A 15683-nucleotide genomic window follows, 5' to 3' on the forward strand; every position below is an offset into this window, starting at 1 on the left:
GGGCGCTGTCCCTGAGCTTTTCACTCAAGGCTAGCATTCTACCACTTGAGCCACAGCACTACTTTCACCTTTTTCTGAATAGTTATTAGAGATAGAGTCTTATGGACTTTCCTGTCTGAGCGGGCTTCAAACTACAATCCTCAGATCTCAGCCACCTGAGTAGCTAGGGTACCAACAGTGCCCAGCACAAATTGCTTTTTGGGGGCTGGGGATATGGCCTAGTGGCAAGAGTGCTTGCCTTGTATACACGAAGTCCTGGGTTCGATTCCCCAGCACCACATATACAGAAAATGGCCAGAAGTAGCGCTATGGCTCAAGTGGCAGAGTGCTAGGCTTGAGGAAAAAAAAAATTGCTTTTTGGAGTCATCCTACATAGACAAATCTGAGAGCAAAAAGCCAGTAATGGAGGTATGGCTCACACCTGGAATCCTAGCTACTCAAAAGACAAAGATTTGAGGACTGGTTTGAATCCAACCCTGAGTACGAAAGTCTGTGAGATTCTTATCTCCAGTTAACCACCAAAAGCCAGAAATGAAGCTGTGGCTCTAATGGAAGAGTTCTAGCCTTCAACAAAAAAAGCTAAGGGACAGTGTCCATGTCCTGAATTCAAGCCCTGGTACCAGCACACAAAAGAAAAGAAAAAGAAAAAGAAAAAGGGAAAGAGAAATGGAAAGGGAAAGGGAAAGGGAAAGGGAAAGGAAAGGGAAGGCAAGGCAAGACAAAGCAAAAAGTTCTGAGTTCAAGCGCCAATACTAGCCCCCCCCCACAAAAAAAGTACCAATTATAGTCAAAGATGTACTTGGAAGTAAATTCAATTTAGTCTTAAACTATTTTCATTATCAAACAACAAAGAATGAATATGAATAAACCAGGGCAAACTTAAACAGGTGACCACAAAGGCATCTAAGACCCCAAACCAAGATTTTCAATGAAGTGATCAACAGAGCATAGAAATTAAAGGGATAAAATTCACATCCTACAACTGAGATTTATTTATTTACTCCTTCCTTCTTTCCTTCCTTCCTTCCTTCTTTCCTTCCTTCCTTCCTTCCTCCTCCTTCCCTCCCTCCCTTCCTTTCTTTTTTTGTGTCCATCCTGGGGTTTGAACTCAGGGCCTAGGTGCTACACCTGAGCTTTTTTTATTCTTCTTCTCAAGTGGTGCTCTACCACTTGAGCCACAGCTCCACTTTCAGTTTTTTTGCTGGCTAATTGGACATAAGTGTCTCACAGACTTTCCAGTACAGGCTAGCTTCAAATTTTGACCCTCAGATCTCAGCTTCCTAAGCAGGTAGGATTACAAACAGTTCGAAATTTCTAATAGATACAAGTTCAGAGAGGACAGTATTGAAAATTAACCTGCTAGGCTAGGACCACACTGTGAAGTTCCCTTTTGTGCCTTCACTACTGCTTGGGTAAGAAAAATTTACAAAAGTCGAAACCTTCCCCTGCATACCATCTAGAACAGAAGGTCAGGCTGGGAGAAACAAGATTGCTTGGCCTCTGCTGGATTACAAGCCAAAACTGGGCAGCAGCCAGTTGGCATGTGGAAGGCACTTGGATTTCTTTTGCTGCACTAAGGAAGTGAAAACAAGCGCAGTGCCCAGGCAGAAAAGCAGTACAACCCATACCTGGGTTGCCTCAGGGAATCAGAGCTCACACCATACCCTGGAACCAGGTTTTGTAGGACACTGAGAAAATGTCAAGAGAAAGACCATCTTGGGACTGCAGTAGGATCTTAAAGGGTATCTTTGGACCTCCACATGTAGGACAACCAGGGGGAGGTCACCTAAGCAGTCTTCAGAGTTGAGGTAGGTATAGATAAAAAGTGTGGCTGGAAGAACTAGGTGATGGTGGCTCAGGTGTGTACTCACAGCTACTCAGGAGGCTGAGATCTGGAGGATCATGATCTGAGGCCAACCTGGGTAGAAGAGGAAGAGGAGGAGGAGGAGAAGGACGACGATGATGACTATGCCAGCCTGTGCACTGGACTCCAAGGCTCCTTGCCCAGAACTCCCCAAGGGCATAGGTTACCTGCATGGGCCACTATCACACACAGCTTCCCCCTTGGCATCTTGCTCTCTGGCCTCACCCAGTCCTAACCCAAGCAGCACTGAACTTGTGAAGTCCCTGGCTCAGAACAAGGAAAAATCTGTGAACACAAAGGCTTAATTTAAAATTAACAACAAAAGATGTTTGAAGATGAATTAAAGTGCTGTCTTCCTGCAGAATATCTATGCCACATAATCTCTTTCTCTTCTGTATTTCTGGCCTAATAAAATTTCTCTACCACTTTAACTAAATGTATGTATATATATGTATACATATGCATAAATACATATATATACACACATATATATATGAGCTTGAAATTTGCCACAGAAGCTGCAATTATCATTCTTTGAATTGATGATCTTATAACATTACACTCAGAGCAAAGATGATAAACATGGAGACCATCAGGATGCAGTTCACTCTGGAGCCCTTGATGACTGATCTCACGTCCCTTTTTTTATAACAGTGCTAGATGCAATGTCTTACACCTGAAATATTAAAATTACAGCAAGATGTCAAAAATAAACCTTCTTTATGACTTTAACTAAATATGTATATATTTATATAAATAGTTTATATATATACATATATGTTTCATGGGTTTGGTGAATAAACATCTGGAATTATGTCTTCAAACACAGATACCCAGTGACTTGGTTTCCTCACAAACAATAGCTCCCTGCAGATGGGCAAATGTCAAGGAAATGTCACCAGTAAGACTGAGAAGAGATGTGCTTGCCTGAGGCAGGTCTGACAGGGAGGCTGTTCTTCTGCTCACTGAGCTGGCTATCCCAAATGTAAGATGCAGACCACATGCTGTGAGGCACAGGAGGGTGATCTTAGTGTTGGTCAAGTCCCTGGCCGCAACCAAGGACTACAGTGGGTAGGGTGGTAGGGGAAGCTCAGTGGAGAGGAGGAAGATAGGCCCATACAAGGTCCTGGCCACACATTCCTATCTTCTCCAGAGCTATGGAAAAGGTCACTTGCCCCCCAGATATCAGTGAGGCCCCCTCCTGTCCTTCTCAATTAGAGAAACAAGTGAAGCTTATATAGTAATGCATCTGGGGGAGTCAGGAATCCCAGGATTCAGCCTCCTTTCCCCAGTGTGTCCAGGAAAGCCCTCTTTCCAGCAGCCCCAGTTCTCGGTTGGTGCGTGGCTAGGATGCAGAGAACACATTGGCCCAGAAGCCTCCTCCTCTCCATCTTGTGCCTCCACACACACCTGTGTGTCTCCTCTTACATCCCTACCTCGTACTCCACATCTCCTTGTTCCCTTGTCTCTCCCTTTTTTCTTTTTATTCCTCTTTTCCCCTCCATCCTTACCCCTTTCCTCATCCTGACCCCCTTCCTACCCTGACTTATTTCCCCATCATCCAGTCAGCCCCTGGCCAGGACCCCAGTGCACTACTCTTACCATGGTGACCAGACTGGGCAGCCCATAGCATGTTCTGAGGGGCACAGTCAAATCCCTCAGTAAGTCCTAGAGCCCCCATCTCATCAAATCCCTCCGCATGGGGGCAGGGATGTCGAGGGGCCTCCAGCTATGCACAGGGGACTCAGTTCTCTAGCTGCTGCTCACTGTTAGGGTCCCTAGTCTCTTACTTACTAAGTGACCATCTGTGGGAGTGCTGACACTGCTAAGCCTCTGATACCCACAGAGACCAGCATGGGGATAAAGAAGAGCCTGGTGGGTAGGACCAAGTTTCTAAATACACTACCAAGAGTAGAGCTACCTCATCTACAGGGGGCGGAGGGGATGCCTGCCAGAGGGTCTAGACTCCCATTTACAGATGAGCTACAGATAAGAGGCAGCAGATACGATTGGGATGTTTCACTGGTGGTGTGGTTCCCTAGCCTATCTGTCTTCTCAGAGAGGAACAGTCTTCTGTAAGTTTCAGGCTGAGCCCACTGCCTGCAGATATGGGCCTGCCTCAGGAGAAAGGCTATTGTAGGGCTCTCCTGCAGGCTTCTCTCCTAATCCCCATGGAGGTCTAATCCTCCCCACCATGACTCTGCCCTCAATACACATATCTATGTCTGCTAGGACCTCAAGGTCAAGTCTAAGCCCAAGTTGTACAAATAGAGAAAAGAGCTCTGGTTCAGAAGATGTTTACCACTGCCACCCTGATAGTGAAAACTGAGAAAAGTGGAAATGCACATGACAGGAAAAGGGACACGTTTCTGAAAGCCTGTCTGGGAAGAGGGAAAGGATGAAGGGAGAAGAAGCAAGGTGTGTCACAGGAGAGGTTGGTCCAGCACTGCATGACATGAGTGGAGGGAGAGGATTTGGTTTATTTGTTTATTTGTTTTGTTTTTGTTGCCAGTCCTGGGGCGTGGACTCAGAGCCTGAGCACTGTTCCTGGCTTCTTTTTGCTCAAGGCTAGCACTCTGCCACTTGAGCTACAGCACCACTTCTGGCTTTTATTTATATATGTGGTGCTGAGGCTGAATATCTGAACCACCAGCCTCCCTCTCTGTACCTTTAATTATTTAAAAATAGAGCAGTATTGCTTACAGAAAATGTGGGAAGTGGAAAAGGAGGTCATGTTTGTCCATGTCCACAGCCCAGCTCAGTCTATCCTTTACCATGTGGGGTTTTGGATTTTGTTTTTGTCTTTTTGTGGTGCTGAGAATGGACTCTAGGGTGTTGTGCATCCTAGGCAAGCACTCTGTCACGGAGCCACACACCCCAGCCTTCCCATGAGGCTTGCTAGTCTGATATGGGTTGTGGTCCCGTTGTCCCCTCACTGCGTCTTCTATGGCTTGCCTTCAGAGGTGTGGCCAATGCCACACATCCAAATCCTCTCCCTCGGGGCTGGGAATATGGCCTAGTGGTAGAGTGCTTGCCTCGTATACATGAAGCCCTGGGTCCCCACCCCAGAGTCCCCAGTGGCCCAGGCCTCAGTTTCCCCATCTTGTACACTCAGGGCCCCTCTGCACATAATGGTCCAGATCCCCTCCAGCTGGAACTAGTCCTAGGGGCACCCAGCACCTCCCTCTAGGTCACAAATGGCAGATTCCAGGGAGGACACTGTTGGAAGCCATCTCTGTAGTCTCATTATCTGGCAAAATGCAGAGAGCAGCAAGTACAATCAGAAGCATGAGCAGCCTAATGAGAATGTCAAGGCGAGTGAAAGCATTTTTGCAAAGTTTAACTAAAGGCACATGTGAGAAACCTGCAAACATCCATATGGACTAAGGATGCCTCAGCCTGTATCTCCCGTGCTTCAAGAAGAGCAGCCACCCTCACAGGTCAGTGCTGAGCCAAAAAAGCCTGGGACTCAAGATTCTTCAAGCCTGAGCAGCTACAGGGCCCTCCTGCAGGCTTCCCACAGGCTAGGACAATTCCTGGGATCTCACAGCAGACAGGGGCACTCAGCCTGTGTCCAGGGGGCTCAGAGGGTTTCATGGGCAAATCTCCAAGCTCAGTCCAGGCAGCAAAGGTGACTGCAGCCAGAGTGACTGTATGAGGCCCAAGCAGAGGCCAAGGAGAGCAGGGTTGCTCCAGGAGGGCAGCAAGGCTAGGGAGGCTGGGTAAGTATGGGAAAGGGTGGTGGGCACCAAAACAGCCATCCCATAGCAGTCTTCAACACTTCCCAGGAGAACTCTCAGGCACAGCACAGCCAGACCCTCACCTGATGCCCAGGGTACTACAGGGCATGCCAGTTTGACCCTGCAGCAAGAGCCATGCCACCAACCACAAACCCTCATAGCCAAGGATGGCAGGTGAAGGCAGCTGCCTGTGCTAGCCTCTCCAGCCATGCAGGCAAGTTCCTCGCATGGCTGCCAGATTGACTGTGTTCACCTAGTTCACCAGAACTAGGACACAAACAAGGCATGTGTGAGGACCTGGCCTGGCAGTACCTCAAACTTGGGTTATGCTATCACGAGCCATAGACAGCACATGGCATTAAAGAGCCAGACACATGCGAGTTGAACCAAGGTGCTTTTGAGGTTACAGGGTAGGATCCTCCTTGAGGGACCAGGCCCTGTGCCCAACCATGAGAGGGTCAGCCTGTGCAAACACCATCAGCTCTAGGGAAACCTGCAGTGGTTCAGTGAATATCCATGCAAGTATTCATGCCAAAGGACTGGGACTCTGAAAACAATGACTGATGGTACCACACATCCCTCCTCAGAAGCCTTTTTTTAAAAGAAAAAAAAAAAAAACAACAGAGCAGAGAATGTTGGCTAGGGATTGAGAACCTCTCACAAGTGACAGCAAACCTGAGAACATGAGGATGTCGCAACATTTCCAATTTCCAGTGACAGAAGACACTATGCAAGAAACAGTTTGCATGCAACAGAAAAAAAAACAAAGTTAAACCCTTGCCTTTCATTTATGTCAAAATAAATTCTAGATAGATTAAATCTTGGATGTAAAAACCTAAAGTAGAAACATCTACTAGAAGACAGATGCATATTTATCTGGCTACATGTTGCACAGAGCAATGGAATAACTAAAAAAAGGAGAAAAACATTCAACATTTTGCCACAAAGTATGAAAAATTTCTGAACATCAAAAACTGTCATAAACAAAGATTAGAAAGCTGAGAAAAATGCGCAGCAGGCAATAAGATGAGCAAAGAATTGATATCTTTAATATAGAAAGACTTAGACCAAGGGCTGAGAAACCCATCAAACCGCAGGGGATCCCTGGTATGGGGCCAGATTGGGTTGGTGCTGATTTCTGAGAGCAAAGGGCAGGGCTGGCTCAGATGTAGTGAGAGGCATGTGTTCTTACCGGCCTTTGTCACCTAGATTTGGACTCAGAGTATGTCACCCTTCCCCCAGGCTGCCTCCCCAGGAGACCCACTACTCACACCCACCTCACAACTTCACATCCTCATTTTCCCTGTTTATTGTCTTTATCTCCAGCCAGCAGGGAACTCTTCAAGGGCAGAGCTGGGTATAAGGTGCCTTCGATAGCCACTGCCCAGCATTGGACTTGAAGAGCAAGGCTGGGTGAGGAAAGGTGTGGGGGAAGACACATGGGTGCTTACCATCAGCTCCTGTATGACCTCAGGACCAAGGCCCACTTCTCAGTCTTCTACCATCTCTATTCCCCACCCCCTGTTTGCAGAAAGGGCCACACCCCAGGGGTTATCAGGGCAAGGAGCCACAGCCAGGGCCTAGTTCTGCTAGCCAGTCTGTGAAATGGGGCCCGGTCCAGAGCTGCCACCCTTGACTCTAACACCCAGGGCAGGCATGGATAATCAATTACCATAGCAGATATGAATAATCAATGACAAACACTCCAGACAAGCAAAACAAAGGCAGAAAGAGAGGAGAGAAAAGAGGAACAGAGAAGGCCACAGATGATGGGGAGAAGACCAGGAACTGAAAGCAAAGAGGGAAAAAGGGGGCAGAAAAGGAGCAAGCACAGCAGAGTAGATGAGAATGACCAGGCTGCCTCAGGCGCACTTAGCCAACTGCTTTCCTGAAGATGCTATTGCCAGAGTTGTGATTTAATGTCTGGCTAACCTGGCCTTCATGAGGTATGGTGGCCTATCAGGAATTAAAAGGGGTACAGGCTAGCCCTTCTTCCCCCTATTGCTCCCAAATGAGCCAGCTATAATCAATGCCAGGACCCAAGGCTTGGATGCTCTAGGCCAGTGATTCCTGGACACAGCCTGAGCCTATCCTGGCTCAGTGGACTGAGCATTTAGATGCCCCATCAGATACTGCCTCTACAACACAGCAGTCAGCAACAGAGCCTGGTTCTCACTGGGCTCCTGCCAGGGTAGCCTGCCAGTAGCTTTTTATGTCCAAGGTCTTTGGGAAAAGGCAAAGTCAACTCAAACTACCCTGTGTCTCCTTTGTGCCATGACTCTTAGTATAGGGCACTAAAGCATCCAAAGGCCTTGGTACTTCTAGATCTGTGGCTACTACCATCTCCCCAACACAGCCTGAGTGGGCCATGTCTCTACCCCAGCACTAGGTGTCACTGAAAATCCACAAGGCTGGTATCAGTTAAGCCTCCCAGAGGCAGCCCTCAGTAGGAGTTGGGCAGATGACTAGCTAGGGAGGGGTACTAGTACTGGAGAAATAAGAGTGACCAGGGGGGGCACCTGTAGCTCACACTTGTAACCTTAGCTAGCTACTCAGAATGCTAAGAGTGAAGAATCAAAGTTTGAAGATGGTCCAGGTAGGAAAGTCCATGAAACTCTTATCTCCAAGTAACCACCAAAAGCTGGAAATGGAGGTGTGGCTCAAGTAGTAGAGCATCAGCCTTGAGCAAATAAGGTAAGGGACAATGCCCAGGCCCTGAGTTTAATCCTGGTACCAGCACAAAATAAAACATTTACAAAGGGGCTGGGAATATGGCCTAGTGGCAAGAGTGCCTGCCTCGGATACACGAGGCCCTAGGTTCGATTCCCCAGCACCACATATATGGAAAACAGCCAGAAGGGGCGCTGTGGCTCAGGTGGCAGAGTGCTAGCCTTGAGCGGGGAAAAAGCCAGGGATGGTGCTCAGGCCCTGAGTCCAAGGCCCAGGACTGGCAAAAAAAAAAAACCATTTACAAAGAATAACCAGGGGAGAATTCTTTGCAGCTCTTACCCTCTCTGCCCAACAGCAACCACTGCAGGGTGTCCAGTGACATCGGCATGTCCCTTCCACTTAAAGGGTACTAGGAGGACACATGGATAAGTTGGCCTCCCAATGCCTACCTCCTGGGCACTATTAGAACTGGCAGCTGTAATTAACAGTTGAACCCAAAACAAAGATAACATACTCAGTAGGGGCTGGCACACATGGCCCTAGCTGTGATAGAGCAGAACATGATTTGTTACAGTCCTCTGCAGTTGTTTTTGTCCTACGGTGGCAGAGCAATGTGGCTATGGCAGAGACCACAAGATCTACAAAATTATAATGTTATCTGGCCCTCTTAGATAAAGTCTGTGCTACCTGGCTTTGAGGTCCATTGGCTGATACTCCCTGGAGGCTCCAGTCTCCTGGGGGCATAAGAAAGCTGAGGTAAGCACTAGACTAGGCAGGTTGTTTCAATACCAGATCACCAAGTCTGGCCTCCAAGCTGAGACAGAGATCACACACAGCTAACGTCCAGACCAGCACTGAGCAGTAACCACTACAGGCGTGTCCTCAAGCCAGATGTTGCCAGTGGCTGTTAGCCATAGTGGAGTCATTAGAAAATCCAGTGGTGGCGGGAGGCCCCTGTCCAACCCTGAGGATGTGTCCTCCCAGGGTGAGGCTGAGCAACAGTACACATTGACTAGAGTGCCCACTACCAACTACACCCACCATGCCCACGAGGAAGGGTAACTCTGCAGTCTAGTATGGAAGGGAATAGCCTTCACCACTTACCTGTCTTGAGAGCCGATCAGCATGTCCTATTGCCCATTCTGTGGGCTCTGGCTCCTGTGGAGAAACCAGAGGGCACTGTGTGTAGGGCCACCCTGGCTGGAGTAAACCCTTCTGGACTGAGGTGATCTGGACTGTCCCCAAGGAGGATGTTCCTATCCCTGACCCTGAGGTCAACCTGCAAGACTCCGGATGTAACCATGCACTAGTGTGCACTTTCTTGTTCCCACATACAACTGGGCCTGCAGTTACATTGGGTGAACTTCCCTCAGGAGCATTTCTAAACACTGAGTGTTCAGATGTATGAACTAACAGTGCTCTTTTTCTTAAAGATTCCAGAAAGATGGGCTGTTTTGTCCTGATAACAGCCTGTAGAGAGAACTCCTACACTAGGCACAAGTAGGTTAGGGGTATTGTTGGTCCATGTAAGAGGGGGTCACAGCCCCTCTACTAACCTGGCTCACCTTCCATCCATCCCTGCCCTATAAGATGTGTCTCCTGAGCTGACAGATCACACTTAGCTAATGTCCTGGCCAACAATGACCAGCAACCTAGTAGGCTGGTCCCACTACAGGCTATATCTTCAAGCCAGATATCAAACTGGTGGCAGTTGGGCATACTTGAGTCATTAGAAAATCCAACCAGGGGTGGCAAGTATGCCCTTATATCCTTCCCTGTCCAGCCCTAAGGCTGTGCCCACCCAGGGTGAAGTTGAGCAACAGTATATATTGACCAGAAGTAGTCTACCCACTATTAACTACACCCACCAGACTCATTAGAATAAAAACTCTGCAGTCCTGTGTGGGAAGGCTGACCCTAGTTCCCAAGACATCAGTGGCAGGCAGATCACTAAGCTCAGAGCTATGGCCAGGTGTGATCTGAGACATGGCCCTTGAGTCCACAGTGCCCACAGTGTATGGGCTATAGCAAGGGATAAAGTGTGGCCAGTGACTCATTCAGGCCATGGCCCCACCAGGGGAAGAAGAAGGAACCAAGTTTGTATCTCAGCTTGGTGATACGTCACGTGTTCCACAGCCCCCCCTCCCCCCAAGCCCCATCTCTCACCAGTCCTAGGGCTTGAACTCTGGGCCTGAAAATTTTCCTGAACTTTTTTGCTAAAGGCCAGTACTCTACCACTTGAGCCACAGCACTACTTCCTGCTTTTTTTGTGTGCAGTTAAATGGAGATGAGTCTCACAGACTTTCTTGCCTAAGCTGGCTTCAAACAATGACCCTCAGTTCTCAGCCTCCTCAGTAGCTAGGATTACAGGCATGAGCCACTGGCACTGGGCTTCATTTTCTTTTCTTTATTTTTGTCTGAGACTGGGACTTAAACTTGGTACCCGACACTTCCACTTATTGGCTAGCACTCTATCATCTGAGCTACCTCTCCAAACCTTCTCCTCTCATGACATCCAGCTCCAGAACACTGCCAGGGAAGTTCATGTCATGAAAACCAAGATGGCAAAGATACATGGGAAGGGATGTGCCTCTGGTGAAAGGGGAAGGGATGTGCCTCTGGTGAAAGGCTATCTTTGGAGGGAAGGGTAATGGGAGTTCTTTCCTCTCTGCTCTGAAGTAGTTCCCCAATTATTCTAAGCCTCTTCTCAACCTTCCTTTGGTCACAAAAGTGGATCTCCCTGCACAATAGCTCCTTCATCATGGGGAAAGGTTTCAGTTGGAGGTGGGCCAGGTATAAAGGTGGGATCATGGAGTCAGGAGGAGGCCAAGGACAAGGAAGAACTGGAAGCCTAAGTTACACATGTGCTGGGAATACCTGGGTGTGTGTGGGAACTGCCCACTGATACTCACCCCTGCTCCTACACTTTAGTCTGACGCTCAGCAATCAGCCCCTACTCTGAATATGACATTTCTGGGACATCTGTGTTTTTAGCTTAAATGTTCGTGTAGGTTTTATCACATAGAAAACCCTGTGACTTTGTTATCAGCTCTGATAACAGACAGGCTCTCCACAGACTTGACATGTGTCAAGGCTCACATGGATTGTGAGCCTACCTCTCACAGATACCGACTATGTGAGGCAGCTCTCATTGGTACAAACTGAGTCTGGGATGGGCCCAGACTATGCACACCAGGCAGGCAACTCAGGGCCACGTGGGCCCAGTGAAGAGCAGGCTGGCTTGCCTAAGCATGAGGTTGCAGCCCTGTGAGATCTCTTTGCTTTCTGCTCTATGAACAGAAGTGACACTGAATGCAAGAAGCTGGTAACGTCACCCAGCAGCCAACATAGGCACATGTACATAGTGCTGGGCAGGGAAAGTTTATGCTGCTCAATGCCAATATTATCTACCACAACAAAACTGTTCCTCCTGCAGTGGACACTCTGAACACATTGTGAGCATACATCCATTTATACTGTGGACACGGAGACACAGTCCACGATCAGACCCTGCTGTGGCAGCAGGATGGACTTGGGGTGTATGTCTGAAGAAAGCATCAACTTCTGGGCATGCAGGGGCAGGATCCCCATCCTCCACTTACCTACCATCTGGCCTCAGGCCTCTTCTTGGGTATAAGAAACACTGCAAGGCACCAAGAGGCCTTGCTCCAGGGATCCCTGGCTCCTCTCCAGTGCCACACCCCTGATGGGCAGCCCATAGGAAATAGAGCTCTGGCATCCCAGCTGGGCATAAGGGGAAGTTCTGGCACACAGGGAGAGGCTGAGTGGAACATGTCTTACTTACCGTAGACGTCCTGTGGGAGTGCCTGATGCCCTCTGGTGGCCACACTCAGCTCCTAGATGCTTTATTAGAGGCTGCCAGCTCCTCAGTGGACACAGGAACAGGTTTGCCTCAGTGGGGAAAGAAGGAATGGGGGCTCCCTGTGAGGGTATCTGCCAGCTCTCTGGCATTACCTTCCCAAACACTAAGATATGCAATCCAATTCTTTGGCTGGGATGACCCAAGAAGATTCAGGAGCTCATATCCTAATTCTGTCTTGAGGGAAGCTTAAAAAAAAAAAAGGAAGGAAGGAAGGAAGGAAGGGAGGGAGGGAGGGAGGGAGGGAGGGAGGGAGGGAGGGAGGGAGGGAGAGAGGGAATAGATTCTACATTCTCACTCAGCAGGAGCCATTGCCAGACAGTCTTGAGAATGGCTTATGACCTACTTGGGGACTTGGGGACCTCCCCCACTCCCTAGCCACTGGGCTCCTGGGAGGAATGCATGCTGGACCCCACCTGAGCTCTGACACCTTTCCCTTGTGCTTTGGCCAGGTATGGAACAAGATAGACATGAGGTCTGGCCAGCTCCAACACATCTGGTGTCTGCTTGGTGTCCCTGGTCCCCACTGGCTCTGCAGAGCTCCTGCCTCCTCTTTGAGGCAGGGGGTTTCCTTGTCCCCGTCCATGTCTCACACTTGTGTTTGGGTCCCTATCCCACCCCTTTCTGTCTTTTGGTGTAAAACCAATTCATCCTGAATTTCAGGGCAGCACAAACAGAGGTAGGACTACAGCCCTGCCCTAATGAAAGATAAGAAGTGTAAAAGGTGTCTGGGACCAGGAAGGGACTCCCTCTGGAGAGGATAGTAGAGTGAACACAGGGAGCCAAGCAGCCTAGATGTGTAAGGGGTGAGGACAGCATCCCTGACTAAGCAGGAAAGGGTTAGACCAGGAGGAATACTGTTCAACAAGAAATGTACTCATTACCTTACTTATGTAACTATAACCCCTCTGTAGATCACCTTTACAATAAAAGTAAGAAAATAAATTTAAGGGCTGAGAATGAGGCTTAGTGGTGGCATGCATGAAGCTCTGGCTTCAATTCCTCAGCACCACATAAACAGAAAAAGCTGCAAGTGGCACTGTGGCTCAAGTGGTAGAGTGCTAGCCTTGAGCAGAAGCAGCTCAGGGACAGTGCCCAGGCTCTGAATTCAAGCCCCAGAACTGGCAATAAATAAACAAGTAGTCTTAAAAAAAAAAAAAAGGTTATATCAGTGAAGACAAGCCCCTGAGAGAAGCTCAGCAGACAAGAGCCAGGTAGATAGTTGCTGAGGAAGTAGAATGACCCTTTCCCCAGGCTGGCCATTGAGTCCCTATGGAGAGCAAGTATTCTGATGGATCTGAAACTGAAGGTGGAAAGTTATAGGAGAGCATGGAGCAAGTATCCCAATAGGATGAGACAAAGCCAGGGGGAAGGTCCATGTCTTTCCAGACACCCAACACCTGGACCACTTGCTCAGGAACTGAATGGATATGGCCTTAGCATACTAGTCAAGAGTTTCAACCTACCCAAGTGACACTGTGATCATAAGACAGGCAGCACTTGGTCTGGATGGACCAGACAGATCTCTGACCACAGCCTACATCTTGGAGCAGAGGCGAGGTCACCAAGGATTGGAATCTCCCAGGGCACAGCTAGTTCTTTCTAATCCTGAGGGGAGAATTTCCCCAACAGCATCTAGCTCCTCATCCCACTCCCTGGGTTTATAAATCCTGACTTGTGCCTTGCACATTGGAATGTGGGTAAACCACCTGAGGCTGGGGGCCAGAAACATTAGGAGACCCATCCTAACCAGATGACATGCATTGGGGGCGGGGGACATTTCTTTCCTTTTTTTAAATTTCTAAATACATCTGAATCTACAAGGAAGAAGGCTCCAGAGTCCTCCGGTTCATGTTCGCTCTGACACATGACACAGGGTATAAAAACGGCTTTTGCTAGGTGCCTGTGGCCGATAGCTGTAATTCTAGGGGCTGAGAACCTAGGATCGCAGTTCAACGTCAGCCTGGTCAGGAAAATCTGTGAGACTCTCCTCTCCAATTAACCACCAAAAAAGCTGAACGTGGAACTGTGGCGCAAGTGGTAGAGCGCTAGTCTTCAACGGAAAAGGTAAACCAGGAGCCTGGGCCCTGAGGTCAAGCCCTGCCCTGAGTTTAAGCCCCAGTATTGTCACACAAAGGGGGTGGGGAGGGGGGAGACCAAGCTTTATGTGCACTCACTATTTTTAAATTAAAAATAAGAAAGCCTCTAGCCCAAAGCAACTCCTTCTCTGGCTAAGTACCAGTGACCAAAGCTCATGTAGGGATGAGGTGGAGAGGGACCCAGAGCACCACACTAGGCAGGGATCCCCAGGGAAGCTCCCCGTTCATCCTGGAGGCAAGAGGAGCCTCAGTACTGCTGGGATATTCCTTCGGCATAGCGATGCCCGAGCGTTTTCCCGCGGCGTGTCGATCCTGGAAAGTTCCCCGGCCTCGCCGCCCCTCTGGCCCTAGGAAAGTTTCCGTGGCCGCCGGGCCCGGTCTTCCAGACTCCGTGGGCGCGCAGAGGAGACCAGGCTGCCCAGCTGGGTGGCGCTCAGCGGGGGACTCGAGGTGCGGGGCATCCCGCACGGCCCGGAGGCCGAGCACAAAGGAAACCGCCCCAGTTGACCCCCGGTGTTCAGGGCCGCCGCAAGGCGCGCGGGTGGGGTTGGAGAGGGCCTCTAATGCCCCGCTCCAGGCTCCCGACCCCCACCCAGACCCTAACTCGGAACCCAAGACTCGGTCCCTCCTCCCGGGCGCTTCGCAACCCAGAACCGCACCCCGCCCCAACCCCTGTCACCGCCCCCACCCCAACCCCAGAATCGTCCCGGGTTTCCAATCCACCCCTCGGCCGCAGGCCTTGTCCCCGGACCCCGCCCACCCGGCGAAGCTTACCTGGAGCGCAGCGTGGGCGGCTCCGCAGAGCGGCCTCCGCCCCCAAACGGGCGTCCTCCCGTCCCTCCCCGCGGGGAGCGGCGTCCCCCGGCTGGGCGCGGCGCAGGTTCGGGTCACCGGGGCCGCAACTTGAGTCGCTGCGCGGGCGGGCGGCCCCTCCCTCCCTCCCCAGTCCAGCGCGCAGCCCGAGGGCTAGCCCTCCCCGCCCCTAGCGCACGCCCCTGGCGCGGCCCGTGCGCAAAGCCAGCTTGGCCGGCTTCGCAGCCCTCTGCCCCGCCCCGACAGCCGCAAATTTTCCTATTGGTTGAGTGAACCTGTGCATCCCGGCAACCGGTGTCGATTGGGTGAATGTGCAGAGAAGGCGGCTTGCCATTGGGCCCTTGGACTGTCAGTCCCGGCCGACGACCGGTCCCCTCGCGGAGAGGACGCGGCCCCGGCACCTGCCTGGAAAACTGCAGCAGCTGCCGTGGCTGAGGGTTCGGGGCTGCCCCCTCCTGGCGGCCTTCGAAGGTGTTCCCGGACCGCCGTGCCCCAAACGGGAGCTGGCGTGGCAGGCGACCTAACCCAGAGTCGGGCTGCCTTGTTTCCAATACTATCTCCAGTTCGCTGGAATCCTTCAGCTCCTGCTGTCTGCCCCATGCTGCGCGTGGATCCTT

General features: G+C 50.3%; 1 protein-coding gene across 9 annotated transcripts in view; it reads right to left on the bottom strand.

Moving 5' to 3' along the window:
* Window positions 1-15152, bottom strand: part of Arvcf (ARVCF delta catenin family member) — a 51235-nt gene extending 36083 nt beyond the window's left edge. For 6 of the 9 annotated variants that reach the window (XM_048343484.1, XM_048343481.1, XM_048343486.1 and 3 more), the window contains exons 1-2: window positions 15028-15150; window positions 9379-9432 (exon numbers count right to left, since the gene is read on the bottom strand). The gene's annotated coding sequence lies outside the window, so the exon portion shown is untranslated. Of the gene's footprint in view, window positions 1-9378; window positions 9433-11876; window positions 11894-12079; window positions 12309-15027 lie in introns of those variants that run through there. The other 3 variants (XM_048343478.1, XM_048343479.1, XM_048343480.1) reach the window with 3 other exon arrangements.
* Window positions 15153-15683: the final 531 nt, after the last annotated feature.

This window comes from Perognathus longimembris, chromosome 3 (genome assembly GCF_023159225.1).
Source record: "Perognathus longimembris pacificus isolate PPM17 chromosome 3, ASM2315922v1, whole genome shotgun sequence".
NCBI classification, from domain to species: domain Eukaryota; kingdom Metazoa; phylum Chordata; class Mammalia; order Rodentia; family Heteromyidae; genus Perognathus; species Perognathus longimembris.